This window comes from Dipodomys spectabilis, unplaced genomic scaffold (genome assembly GCF_019054845.1).
Source record: "Dipodomys spectabilis isolate Male_0828 unplaced genomic scaffold, ASM1905484v1 ptg000303l, whole genome shotgun sequence".
Classification (NCBI taxonomy): Eukaryota; Metazoa; Chordata; class Mammalia; order Rodentia; family Heteromyidae; genus Dipodomys; species Dipodomys spectabilis.
Window position 1 is genome coordinate 1172127 of NW_024870980.1, and position 13641 is coordinate 1185767.

Below are 13641 nucleotides of genomic sequence, written 5' to 3' on the forward strand. Positions count from 1 at the left end.
ACACCATAATGTATATCTCAGAAAAAGAAACCATTTCCTTATCCTTGATTTCAATGATACACATAACCCCCCTTACACACACACACACACACACACACACACACACACACACGAATATATGCAACAGCTCATTCTACTCACATCCATTCAACATGAATCAAAGATCTTGCAATATTTGAAACTTTAAAAGTTTGAAGTCTTACTCTGAAAACATTACAGGACAGAATAAGAGAAAACCTAGGTCTCCTTGACACAGGCCAAAATTTTCTTTCTTTTTTTAATTTTATTTTTTTATTTTTATTATTTTATTTTATTTGTGAACATACTGTACAGAGGGGTTACAATTACATGGGCAGGATAATGCATACATTTCTTACCAAGCATTGCAGGCTCCTCCTTTGTTTACCCTTCACATCCCTTAACAGCTTCCCCCCTCCCCCGCCAGTCCCAATCCTTCTCCCCCCCCCCCCCCCCCCCGCACCGACATTGTAAAGCTCGTTTTGGACATGACAACTTGTACTTTTCATTGTTGCAACAGGTCCACCTGTATCCTTAAACGACTTGTTTTTCCCATCTCCTCCACAAGTTATATTGACATCAAAAATAGTGAAAGCAGGGGTTATACTGTGGGGGAGGGACATACAAAGCAACAAAGAAATAATCTTATAAATGCGTTAGAAACACATGCATGAAAGAAAGAAACATTAAAAGACATATCCAAGGGTTCATTTTCCTGACATCACATTATCTGACTTTTCTGCTTGACTCATACATATACGAGATTTTGCAAATAAGGGAAACCATGTGACCTATGTTTCTTTGGGCCTGGCTTACTTCGCTTAATATAATTGTTTCCAAGTCTTTCCATTTCCTCACAAATGGGGCAATGCCATTCTTTCTGATGGAGGCATAGAATTCCATTGTTTATATATACCGCATTTTCATGATCTACTGAGGGGCATTCATCTACTGAGGGGCATCTGGTTTGGTTCCAGATCTTAGCTCTGGTAAATAATGCTGCAATAAACATAGTTGTGCTGGTAGCTTTAGTGTGGTCTTGTTTGTAAACATTTGGGTAAATGCCCAAAAGTGGAATTGTTGGGTCATAGGGGAGTTCTATGTGGAGTCTTTTGAGGAACCTCCATACTGCTTTCCAAAGTGGTTGAACAAGTTTACATTCCCACCAACAATGAAATAAGGTTCCCTTCTGTCCACATCCCCTCCAGCATCTGTTGTTGTTAGAGTTCTTGATTTTAGCAATTCTAACTGGAGTGAGGTGGTATCTCAATGTTGTTTTGGTTTACATTTCTTTTATGGCTAGGGATGTTGAGCATTTCTTCATGTGTCTATTGGCCATCCTTCTTTCTTCTTCAGAGAAGTTTCTCCTTAAGTCTTTCGCCCACTTGTTTTTTGGGCAGTTGTTTCTTTGAGGATTTGTTGTTGGGGGATTTAATATTTTGTGTTCCAAGTATATTTTAGATATGAGACCCTTGCCCGTTGTCTGGCTAGTAAAGATCTTCTCCCAATCCGTGGTCTTTCTATTGATCTTGCTAGCTATGTCCTTTGCAATGCAGAAGCTCTGCAACTTTATGCAATCCCATTTGTCCAACCTTTCTTTGATTTGCTGTGTTTCCGGGTCTCTATTCAGAAAATTTCGGCCTGAGCCACGGAGACCTAGGGTTTCTCCTATTCCATCCTGTAATGTTTTCAGAGTGTCTGCTTTGACTTCGAGGTCTTTGATCCATTTGGAGTTGATTTTGGTGCAGGGTGATGTATAAGGATCTAGCTTTAGTTTTCTACAAGTAGTTAACCAATTTTGCCAGCACCATTTACTGAAGAGGCTGTATTTGTTCCGTTCTATTGTTTTAGCTCCCTTAGCGAAGATTAGATGGCTATAGGTCTGTAGGTTAATTTCTGGGTTTTGAATTCTATTCCATTGGTCCTGAAGCCTGTTCTTATGCCAATACCAAGCTGTTGTGATTATTATGGCTTTATAGTAGAGTTTGAAATTTGGTATTGATATTCCTCCAGCACTGTTCTTTCCGTTGAGGAGCGTTTTTGCTATTCGGGGTCTTTTATTATTCCATATGAATATTTGGATTGCCTCTTCTATTTCCTTGAAGAATGAGGTTGGAATTTTGATAGGTATCGCATTGAGTTTGTAGATAGCCTTGGGAATTATTGCCATTTTCACGATGTTAATCTTTCCAATCCAGGAGCATGGGATGTTTTGCCATTTTTTAAATTCTGTTTTGATTTCCTTTTTCAAGATTTTAAAGTTTTCATCATAGAAGTCCTTCACTTCTTTGGTTAAGTTAATTCCTAGGTATTTTATTTTTTGTGGGGCTATTACAAATGGAGTTTCTTTCCTAATTTCAGCCACACTTTTCTCATTGTAGGCATACAGAAAGGCCATTGATTTTTGGGGGTTAATTTTATACCCTGCTACTTTGCCAAAGTTTGAATCAGCTTGAGTAATTTGGGAGTGGACTCTATGGGATTTCTTAAATACAAGGTCATGTGGTCTGCAAAGAGGGAGAGTTTTATTTCTTCTTTCCCTATTTGGATCACATTTATGTCTGCATCTTGTCTTATTGCTGTAGATAGGCATTCTAATACTACATTGAAGAGAAGTGGAGAGAGTGGACATCCTTGTCTTGTTCCTGAGTTAAGAGGAAATGGCTTTAGTTTTTCACCATTAAGTATAATGCTGGCTGTACGTTTGTCATATACAGCCTTTATTGTATTGAGGAATGTTCCATGGATTCCTAATTTTTCCAAAACCTTCATCATAAAGGGGTGTTGAATCTTGTCGAATGCTTTTTCTGCATCTATTGAGATAACCATGTGGTTCTTATTCTTGCTCCTGTTGGTGTGATGAATAATATTAATTGATTTGCGTATATTGAACCAGCTTTGCATCTCTGAAATGAATCATGTTTGATCATGGTGTATGATTTTTTGAGTGAATTGTTGATGTCGTTTAGACAATATTTTGTTGAGTAGTTTTGCATCAATGTTCATCAAAGAAATGGGTCTATCGTTCTCTTTCTTTGATGAGTCCCTGCCTGGTTTTGGGATGAGGGTTGTGATGGCTTCATAGAATGTGTTCGATAGTGAGCTTTCTCTTTCAAATTCATTGAAGTGTTGGAGGAGGATTGGTGTGAGTTCTGCTTTGAAAACCTTGTAGAATTCCGTTGTAAAACCATCTGGTCCTGGACTTTTCTTATTGCTGTTTCTATTTCAACGCCTGATATGGGCCTGTTAAGCTGGTTTAAGTCATCTTGTTTTGGCATGTCAATATTTGCTAGGAAAAGGTCCATTTCTTTCAAGTTCTCAAACTTATTACCATAAAGTTTTGAGAAGTATTCCCTTATAATCTTTTGAATTTTGGTTGTTTCCGTGGTGATGTTTCCATTCTCGTCTCTGAGTTTATTTAATTGCGTGGGTTCTCTTCTTTTTCTGATAAGATTTGCTAAGGGTCTGTTAATTTTGTTAATTTTTTCGAAGAACCAACTCTTTGTTTTGTTGATTCTTTCTATAGATTTTTTGGATTCTAACTCATTTAATTCTGATTTAATTTTAATTATTTTTTTTCATCTACTGGATTGGGGTTTATCTTGCTGCTATTTTTCATGGAGGTTTAGATGTGTCATTAAACTGTTGGTTTCAGATCTCTCCAATTTGTTGACGTAGGAGCTCAGAACTATAAACTTGCCTCTGAGTACTGCTTTTGCTGTGTCTCAGAAGAGCTGGTAGTTTGTGTGTTCATTTTTGTTGAATAGCATGAACATTTGAATTTCCTTTCTAATCTTTTCTATGACCCACTTGTGATTCAGCAGTGTATTGTTCAGCCTCCATGTGATACCAGACTTTCTTTGGTGGCTTTTGGTGTTGAGTTCTAATTTTATTCCCTTGTGGTCAGAGAGAATGCAAGGTACAACATCAATCTTTCTGAATTTGGACAACTTTGTTTTGTGGCCTAAAATGTGGTCTATTTTAGAAAATGTTCCATGTGCTGCTGAGAAAAACGTGTATTCTGATGCTGCTGGGTGAAATGTTCGGTAGATATCTGTTAAATCTAGTTGATCTATGCAGCTGTTTAGATCTGCACTTTCTCTGTTGAGTTTTTGCCAAGTTGATCTGTCTAGTGGGGAGAGTGGTTTGTTATAATCCCCAACAATTAATGTCTTTGGAGTTACATGGGATTTGAGGGATAGTAGTATTTCTTGGATAAATTTGGGAGCTCCATTGTTTGGCGAGTAGATATTTAGAATTGTAATATCCTCCTGAAAGAGAGATCCCTTAATTAGTATTTAGCGACCTTCTTTATCTCTTCTCAAGAATTTTAATTTGAAGTCTATTTTATCTGATATTAGGATTGCAACTCCCGCCTCTTTATGGGGGCCATTTGCTTGGTAGATTTTGTTCAAACCTCTAACATTGAAAAGGTGTTTGTTTGTATGGGCAAGATGTGACTCCTGAAGGCAGCAGATAGAAGGGTCTTGTTTTTTAATGAGCTAGACAGTCTATGTAGCTTAACTGGAGAGTTCAGTCCGTTAACGTTAAGAGAAAGGACTGAGAGGTATTTGGGAGTTCCTGCCATGTTATCCACCTTCTTGGGGGTTGTGAAACTGGGTTCTTCCTATGGTTCTTGGATTCTCAGTATGGGTGCAGTTTCTTGACCTTTATTGTGGTCTTGTTGGTTTTCTATGTGTAGGACTTCTTTAAGAATCTTTTGTAGGGCTGGTTTGGTGGAGATGTATTCTTCCAATTTTTCTTTGCTATGGAAGGTTTTTATTTGGCCTTCAGTAATGAAGGAGAGTTTAGCTGGGTACAGTATTCTTGGTTGATAATTGTTTTTTTTTAGGGCTTGGAATACATCATTCCAGCCTCTTCTTGCTTTGATTGTCTCTGATGAGAAATCTGTGGTGATTCTAATTGGTTTTCCTTTATAGGTGATTTATCTTTTCTCCTTGACAGCTTTAAGGATCTTTTCCTTGGTCTGAGTTGATCCTGTTTGGATTATAATGTGATGGTGGGATGTCCTATTCTGGTCTGGTCTGTTTGGAGTTCTAAAAGCTTCTTGTATCTGAGTAGGACTATCTTTTTGCATGTTTGGGAAGTTCTCTGCTAGGATGGTGTTAAACAAATTTCCTAGGCCATTAACTTCTGTTTCTAGATGCTCCTCTACACCATTATCCTTAGATTCGGCCTTCTGATGGTGTCTTCCAGGTGTTGGATAGATCTATCATATTTCTTGGACTTGTCTTGGATGGTTGTATGTTCTTTCTCTATGATATCTAGGCTGTCTTCAATCCCTGAGATTCGATCTTCTGCATGGTCTAACCTGCTGTCAAGACTTTCTACTTTGTTTTTTATCTCTTTTCCTTCTAATTGGTCAGTTTTGATGGCTTCAAGTTCTTTGTTGAATCTTTGTTTTAGATCTTGTATGAACTTCTTTACTTCCTAATTTGATGTTCAATGTTTATTCTCAGATCACTTAGTTGATTGGTTATGGTTACCTTGGACTCCCATTCCTTCTGTTGGGTTCCATTCAGCATTCTCTTTGTGGTCTCCTTGACTTCCTTCAGATCTTTGTTAATGGATTCCATGAATGCCTTTAGTAATCTTTGTGTATTCTCTTCCTGCACTCTCAATTCCTGTATTACTCTTTGATAAGCTTCCTCCCGTTCATGGGATTCCTGTAGTTCTCTTTGAATGTTCTCAGCCTGTTCACGCCATTCCTGCCTTGCTCTTTGAGTATTCTCAAGCTGCTCACGCAAATCTTGTATCAGCTTTTGAGTAGCTTCCTCATGCTTATGATATTCCTGTATAAACTTTTGGTATGCCTCTTCTCTCTCCCTATCATGCTCATACAGAGACCATTTTATGCTTTCAATCTTTTGATTCATCATGTTTGCCAGTAGTGTTTGTAGAGCTATTTGGGAATTCTCCTCTGGATTATTCATTGTCTGTTCTGTCCCCTGATTATCGGATTGGGAATTGAGATACCGGATTTGCCATTTTTCTTGTGTTTTTCCGGCTTACTCTGTCCATTTGGGATGAAAATAGCCCCAGTTTTGTGCTAGAATACTATCTTAAGGCAAGCATCAACCCAAGTCTGAATTTGCACAGTCAATAGTCTACACGTACAATCTAGTTCAACAGATACATCTATTCAACATCAAGCAACTATACGGTAATTGGTTACGAACCGCAAAGAAGAATTTGGAAGACCAGAAATTATTAGGGTTTGGGAGAGATATGGGTAAAAAAAGAGGAATAGATTGATGTGGGGAGGCTCAGGGGGAGTTAACTAAGTCTTAATCTCAAAGCAGGAAATAGGTTGGGTAGGATGAAAGTAGAGAGAGAGAAAAAAAGAGAGGGAACAGGAAAAGAAAAGAGACCAGAAAAAATAGAAAGGTAGAAATTAATAAAATTATGTAGTCACGATAACAATCTATTTAGATAAGAACGTGAATTTATTGAGAGAAAGGGAGGGATATAAAGGAGATGTGAAAAACTTAAAAATAAAAATGCTTAAAATATTATATAGGTATAAAGAGGTAGTACTGCTATTAAGAAATTTAAGTCTTAGAGGTTTTGACTTGAGTAATAAATTTGTGGATTAGGTGTGTACACAATGGGGGATTGGGTCTAATAGTTAACTATGGGTTTATCTGAGGGTATGCAGGACAATAATTAAGTCACATAAAGAAGAACAAAAGAGAAGAGAAGGTGAAAAGGATAAGAAAGGAAGAAGAAAAAGATGAGAAGTTCAGTAGAGCTAAACAAAAAACAAAAAGATAATTTAAAAAGAGAAAAAAAAAGAGAAGGAAAACCAAAAAGAAAGCAAAAATGCACACTCCCTTATCCACAAAATAAAATTATAAGAGGAAAAGAAAGTTTCTGGAAAACAATTTTTTTATCAAAAAAGTTAAAGATTAAAGCTTGAAAAACGTTTTAGAAAGAAAAAATAATTTTTATATAAGGTACCAAAAATGAAAACTAAAAAAAAAGAAGACGAAGAAGAGAAAAAAAGAAAAACAAACAAAAATCAAAAAAAAAAACAAAAAAAACAAAAAAACTTCTTCGATTTTTTTTGGGAGGAGTGGGAAAAATCCTGTGTCTCCCTGGTGTCCCTAACCAGCCTCTTGTTGCAGCCTCTGGTCTGCTTGTGGTCCTGTGGCTTGGTTGGTTTCTTAAGTCAGTTTGTTCCAACAGGCAGTAAAATGCTCTGCTTTACCCAGGATTTGGCAATCCTCCTCCCAGGATAGTTCATTGGGAGACAGATCTGCTTTGAGTATCACAAAAGAGGGGGATGCAGTGATGAGGCTAGGTTCTAGTAGCTTTTCCGGGGCTGGTTTGTGAAAACCTCACAGAGCCCAATCTGGAGCCATTCTCAGGGTTTCTGTTTACTGATTTTCAATTGCTTGTCGAGGCTGCTAGAGGGAGGGGCAGCCTCTGGCTCTGATTACCCAGTGAAGAAACCCACTCCTCATGCTGGCGCCTGAGCTGGGTGACTTTTCCCTGGGTGGAGCTGAGTCTGGCAGGCCACGCCGCAGTTAAGTTCTTGTGACCTGCTAAATGACTCGTTTTATTCCACAGCCTGAGCTGGAGCTAGCAGCTCCTCCGAGCTTTGTTGGTATCCAAGATGGAGTTCACCGGTGCTGAGGGGGGGAGGGGAACCCTTCCCTCCTCTGCTCCCTGAGAAGGAGTGAGGACGTCAGGCTTCTACTCACGCCAAGTCTTAGTTCCTGGGTCATCTCTGGTCTACGAACTGCAGGATGAACATGTCTGTTCCTTGTCGGTTCTTGCTGGTGTTGAGTATAATCCGCTGGCCCGCTGCATCTGGCTCCTTCGTCCCTGATTCTCTGTTGCTCAGGTATGGCGGCTGCGCTCGCCCGCCACCTCCACAGCTGCCGCTCAGGCAGCAGCTGCTGGCAAGGGCTCAGAAGTGTCTCCTTGCCTGGGTTTCCTTCTCTGGCCTAAATCTCTGTCCTGTGATGGCACACTTGGTGTAATTCTCTGACTTAGGACTGTTCACTGGAACTCTAAAACTGCTTTCTATGGCAGAGCTTACTTAGACTCCAGCTTCTCCTCCGCCATCTTCCGGAATTCCCCAAAATTTTCTTAATAGAGACCCAGAAATACAAAAATTCAAAGGCAAATGGGGCAAATTGGATTGCAAATTGAAATTGCAGAGCTTCTGCATGGCAAAAGACATAGCTACCAAGATCACTAGAAAGCCCATGTATTGGGAGAAGATCTGCACTAGCCATACAACAGACAAGGGTCTCATATCTAAAATATACCTGGAATTAAAAAAAATTAAATCCCTCAACAAGGAAGGAACAACTGCCCATTAAATAAGTGGGCTAAAGACTTAAAGAGAAATTTCTCTGAAGAGGAAAGAAGGATGGCCAATAAACACATGAAGAAATGCTCAACCTCTCTAGCCATAACAGAATTGCAAATAAAAACAACATTGAGGTACCACCTCACCCCAGTAAGAATGACTATAATCAAGAACTCTAATAACAACAGATGCTGGAGGGGATGTGGACAGAAGGTAAACTTACTACATTGTTGGTGAGAGGGTATAATTGTTCAACCACTGTGAAAATCAGTATGGAGGTTCCTCAAAATACTCCACATACAGCTCCCTTATGACCCAGCAATCCCACTTTGGGGCATTTACCCACATGATCACAAACAAGACCATACTGAAGCTACCAGCACACCTATGTTTATTGCAGAATTATTTACCATAGCTATGATATGGAACCAACCCACATGCCCCTCATTAGATGAAAGGAACAAGAAAATGTGGTATATATACACAATGGAATTCTATCCCTCCATCAGAAAGAATGACATTGCCCCATTTGTTAGGAAATGGAAAGACTTGGAAAAAATTATATTAAGTGAAGTAAGCCAGACCCAAAGAAACATAGGTCCCATGGATTCCCTTATTTGCAATATCTAGTATATGTCTGAGTCAAGCAGAAAAGGTCAGATAAATTGATGCTAGGGGAATGAACCCCAAGATAAGTATTCAATTATTTTCTTTCATGCAGTTGTTTCTAACATATGTATAAGATAATTTCTATATTTCTTTTTATGTCTCTCCCCCTGCTTACACTGTATTTGATGTTGGTACAATTTGTGGAGGGGAACGGCAAAACAAATGGTTTAACGAGTGATACAGGTGGACACATTGCAACAATGAGCTATACAAGTCATTATATCGAAAAATGAACTTTACAACTTTGGTGGGGGGAGGAGAGGTTTGGCCATCTACTTTCCAGCTGATCTATAGGTGTAGAAGCAAAACGCAATGCAAAGCAATACAAACTAGTTCTAACTATAAATAATTTTTCTCTGAACATCTTCAAAATCAATTCTGACAACATGAAATAAAAAATCCCTAAGTTTAAAACATTCTTCTAGACAGGTCAAAGAAATACTGAGACAAGTATTTTAAAACAAAACAAAGGAGGAGGTAACAATGCTTGATAGAAAATGCACTCATTAACTTGCTCATGTAACTATAACCCCTCTACACAGCATTTTTACAATGAAAACCTCTTTTAAAAAACAGAAGGTATGCCGGGCACCGGTGGCTCACTCCTGTAATCCTAGCTACTCCGGATGCTGAGATCTGAGGATCACGGATCATAGACAGCCTGAGAAAGAAAGTCCGTGAGACTCTTATCTCCAATAAAACCTCTAGAAAACCGATACTGGTTCTGTGGCTCAATTGATAGAGCACTCCCCTTGAGCTGAAGAGTGCAGGGACAGCTCCCAAGCCCAGATTTCAAGCCCCACTACTGACAAAATAACCCCCCAAAAACAGAAGGTGTCATGTACACCAAGTATAGTAGCCGCATCTGTAATCCCAGCTGATTGGGAAGCAGAAATGACAAGAATCTTGGTCTGAGGCTAGGCCAAAGAAATAATTGCCAAGACAGCCATCTCAATAAATGAGCTGGCCATAGTGGGTCACATTTGTAATCCTAGGTAATTATGTTTTGAGGCATAGGTAGCAAAGTCTCAGTCAATCTAGGATCCGACCAGGGCAAAAGTTCAAGAACTCAAGTAAATAAAATGTACCAGAAGTATGGCAAAGTATTTGAGATGCTTGGTGCTATATAGACAAAGTCCTGTCTAGTTAGCAGAGAACCCCTGAATAGAACCCTAGTAATATTCCTTTCTTCCACCCAAAAACCTATATAACTTTGTCCTATTTGAACATCTAATTTCAAGGCCACTGACAGATCAGAGATGGTGATATTATCTTAAAAATTAAGTAATCAAAAGGGACGAAGTTCCTTAGGTTTTGAAAAAATTGAAAAGGTAGGAAAATCCATGTGATTTTTGTTAGCTCCATAATTCTTGAAAACATAAAATGTACTCAAGTATTTAATATATATATTATGTGTGCATATATCCATGTCTGTATATATATGTGTATACATATACTCATATATATATGTACATATATATGTATGGTTCATCTCTTTTCTGTGTAGCAAATGGTACAAATGAATCTGTACAATCACTACTCAAAGGCATGAATAGACAAAGAGAATGAGCAGAGAACTCATACTCAGGAATCTATGGTTATCCCATAACCCTGAAAATATTTTACATCAGTTTGCATGTGTCAGTTAGTGCATTACAGGGACAATACGATGGAAATGAGATACCAGGCAGATGAAATGAGAAATGAGAGATACAAATGATACAATATTCTTTCTGATGGGTAAGTAGAATTTCCTGTGTGTGTGTGTGTGTGTGTGTGTGTGTGTGTGTGTGTGTGTGTGTGTGTTTGTGTGTTACATTTACTTGATTCATTTCTCTCTTGAGGAGTATCTTGGCTGATTCAGAAAGCATGGTTGTGCTGAAACGGTTACTATATCCTGGTTTGTAATCTTTCTGGTAAATGCCCAGGAGTAGAGTTGCTGGATCATATGGAAGTGGGTAGTCAAAAGAGGAGTGAAGTGGGAAAAGGTAGAAGATTGAATAGGAGAAAAGGTGTAAAATGCAGAGAGGAATCCAGTAAATATCCTACACAATTAAGAAGAGTGAAGGGAGAGGTGTATAGGGGCGGGATGCATGAAAATGTAGAAAGGGTTGGCATTGATCAAGGTATATTGTATGCATAAACTTCTTTGTTTAATGATAACTGCTTTGCTACTTAAAATAATAATTAAAAATCATGTCCCTAAAATGTTATGCAATTAGAAGCAAAGCATGAGAATCTGCTCAGATAATTTCTAGGATCAATAAATCATTTTTTGGTTGGGATAAGTTTTAGAACAACACTAATGATATATATCATCTGAAGAAAATTTAATGATTTCCAGCTATTTAAAATAATCATTTTTGAAGATATGGCTCAAGTGGCAGAGTGCTACTAAGTGAGCAAATCTGTCAGATAATGAATTCAAGTCTCAATTTCGAACAAAAGTAAAAACAATCAGTATAATTCAGGCATTTTCCTGGGCACTAGTAGCTCATGCATTAATCCTAGCTTAAATCAGAAGGCAGAGATCCGGGATCTCAGTTCAATGTCAGCTTAGATAAGAACGTCTATGAGACTCTCATCTCCAATTCAATGTCAAAGCAAGCTGGAAGTGGACTCATGGCTCAAGTGGTAGAATGCTAGCCTACACCAAAAAGCTCAGGGGCAGAACCCAAGCCTTGAGTTCAAGCCTTAGAATAGTGCATATACATACACAAAGGAAGTAAGTCACTCAATTTCTCAAACTTCCATTTCCCTAGTAATCCTGATGATAATAGTAACCCAATCCTAAAATTAATGGAAAATACTTGCGTTTAGACACATTCTAAAAGATACTCATTGTCTTTTAAATGATTTGCAGTTTGCTCCAAATCCTACAGATTCCCTGTGTTGGACTCTGAAATCCTTCCCTATTATGAATCATTAACCTCAAATCTTCATATCATGAAAACTATCACAGTTTCCACTGATCTTAACGTTTACTGAACTCCTATATCTCCAAAAGAAATTGCAGGTTTATTTAAAATCTACTTTAGTAGCTAACCCTAACTATATATAAACCTTACTAGATACCTAACTCTAAATTTAACCCTATTCAACCATGAATAGGAAACTTAGGACAACTGTAGTTTTTGTTAAATTGCAACCTTATTTTACTTGAAAATGTTAGCAGAAAACTCAGTTTTAACATAAAGCTTACCCTTCCCTAACCATAAGTCTAACCTGAACTAGAACAATAAGCCTAACCCTAGAACTAATAGCCTTTGGATTCTAAAAGCCATACAAATACATTAGTTTTTATTCATCCTAACTTTGATTCAATTCAACTTTCTAAAATTAGTTTGTAGTTTTACTCAGTATCTTGCCATTCTTGTACCCCTAACCCTAACTGGAATATTGAGGCTAACCCTCACAATAATCATACCCTAATCTTAATATTATTAGCAGTTTCTTATTTCACATTCATCCTAATTCTAACTAGACTTTTTATTCGAAGATTTACTTTCAGTTTGACCCTAAACTTTCCATTTCCCTAAGGCTAACTCTAATTCCAGCTGGAACTGAAACCTAACTTTCACTCTAATGATAGTCCAATTCTAATGTTTAAGAAAAAGACTCTAGGTTTTAATCATTCTAATGGATACTCCAGTTTGCACTCTGGAAATGAGTTTCAGTTTGCCCTAATTCCCACAAAATTTCTGACTCTTCCTCTGAAGTTATCTTGTTCCCTAACATGAAGTATTATATTATTTGTCCTGAAATTCTCTTATCAGGAAAAATACTGTAGTTTCCAATGATCCTACCTTTTCCTGAACCCCTGTACCCTAAATCAATTTCAGATTTACTTACCATCTAATTCATTACCTAACACTAACTCTCAAGCTAAACGTGGTTGGAAAACTCTCATTAATCATTACAAGAATGATCACTGAGAAATAAATATAATGATAATGCTATAGTTACTATTCAATCTGACATTTTTGCTCCTACTTCTTAGTGAAAACTGAATTTTTTTTGGTCAGGCATGGGGCTTGAACTCTGGGCTTGGGCGCTATCCCTTAGCTCTTCAGCTCAAGGCGTGCTCTCTATTGCTTGAGCCACAACTCCACTTCCAGGTTTTTTGGGAGTTTAATTGGAGATAAAGAGTTCTCATGCACATTGCTGCCAAGGGTGGCATCTAATTACAATACTCAGATCTCAGTCTCCTGAGAGGATAGGATGACAGGCATTGAAAAGTATGTTTTGCTGGGTGCCAGTAGCTCATGGCTGTCATCCTAGGTACTCAGGAGGTGAGATATGAGGATCACGGTTCAAAGCCAGACTGGGCAGGAAAGACCCTGAGACTCTTATCCCCATCAAACCACCAGAAAACTGGAAGGGGTGCTGTGGCTCAAGTAGTAGAGTGCTTGCCTTGAGCTAAAGAGCTCAGGGACAGCACCCAGGCCCAGCGTTCAAGCCTACAATAGAAAAAAAGAAAGGAAGTAAACCATCTTCGCTGCAAAGATGTGGAGGTGTGTGTGGGAGGGGGCTGTGATTAAGAGACCAGGTGCTGGCCTCACTTTACAGACATTTCTAAGACCTCCCCCAGTTTGCAGCCACAGTAGAAT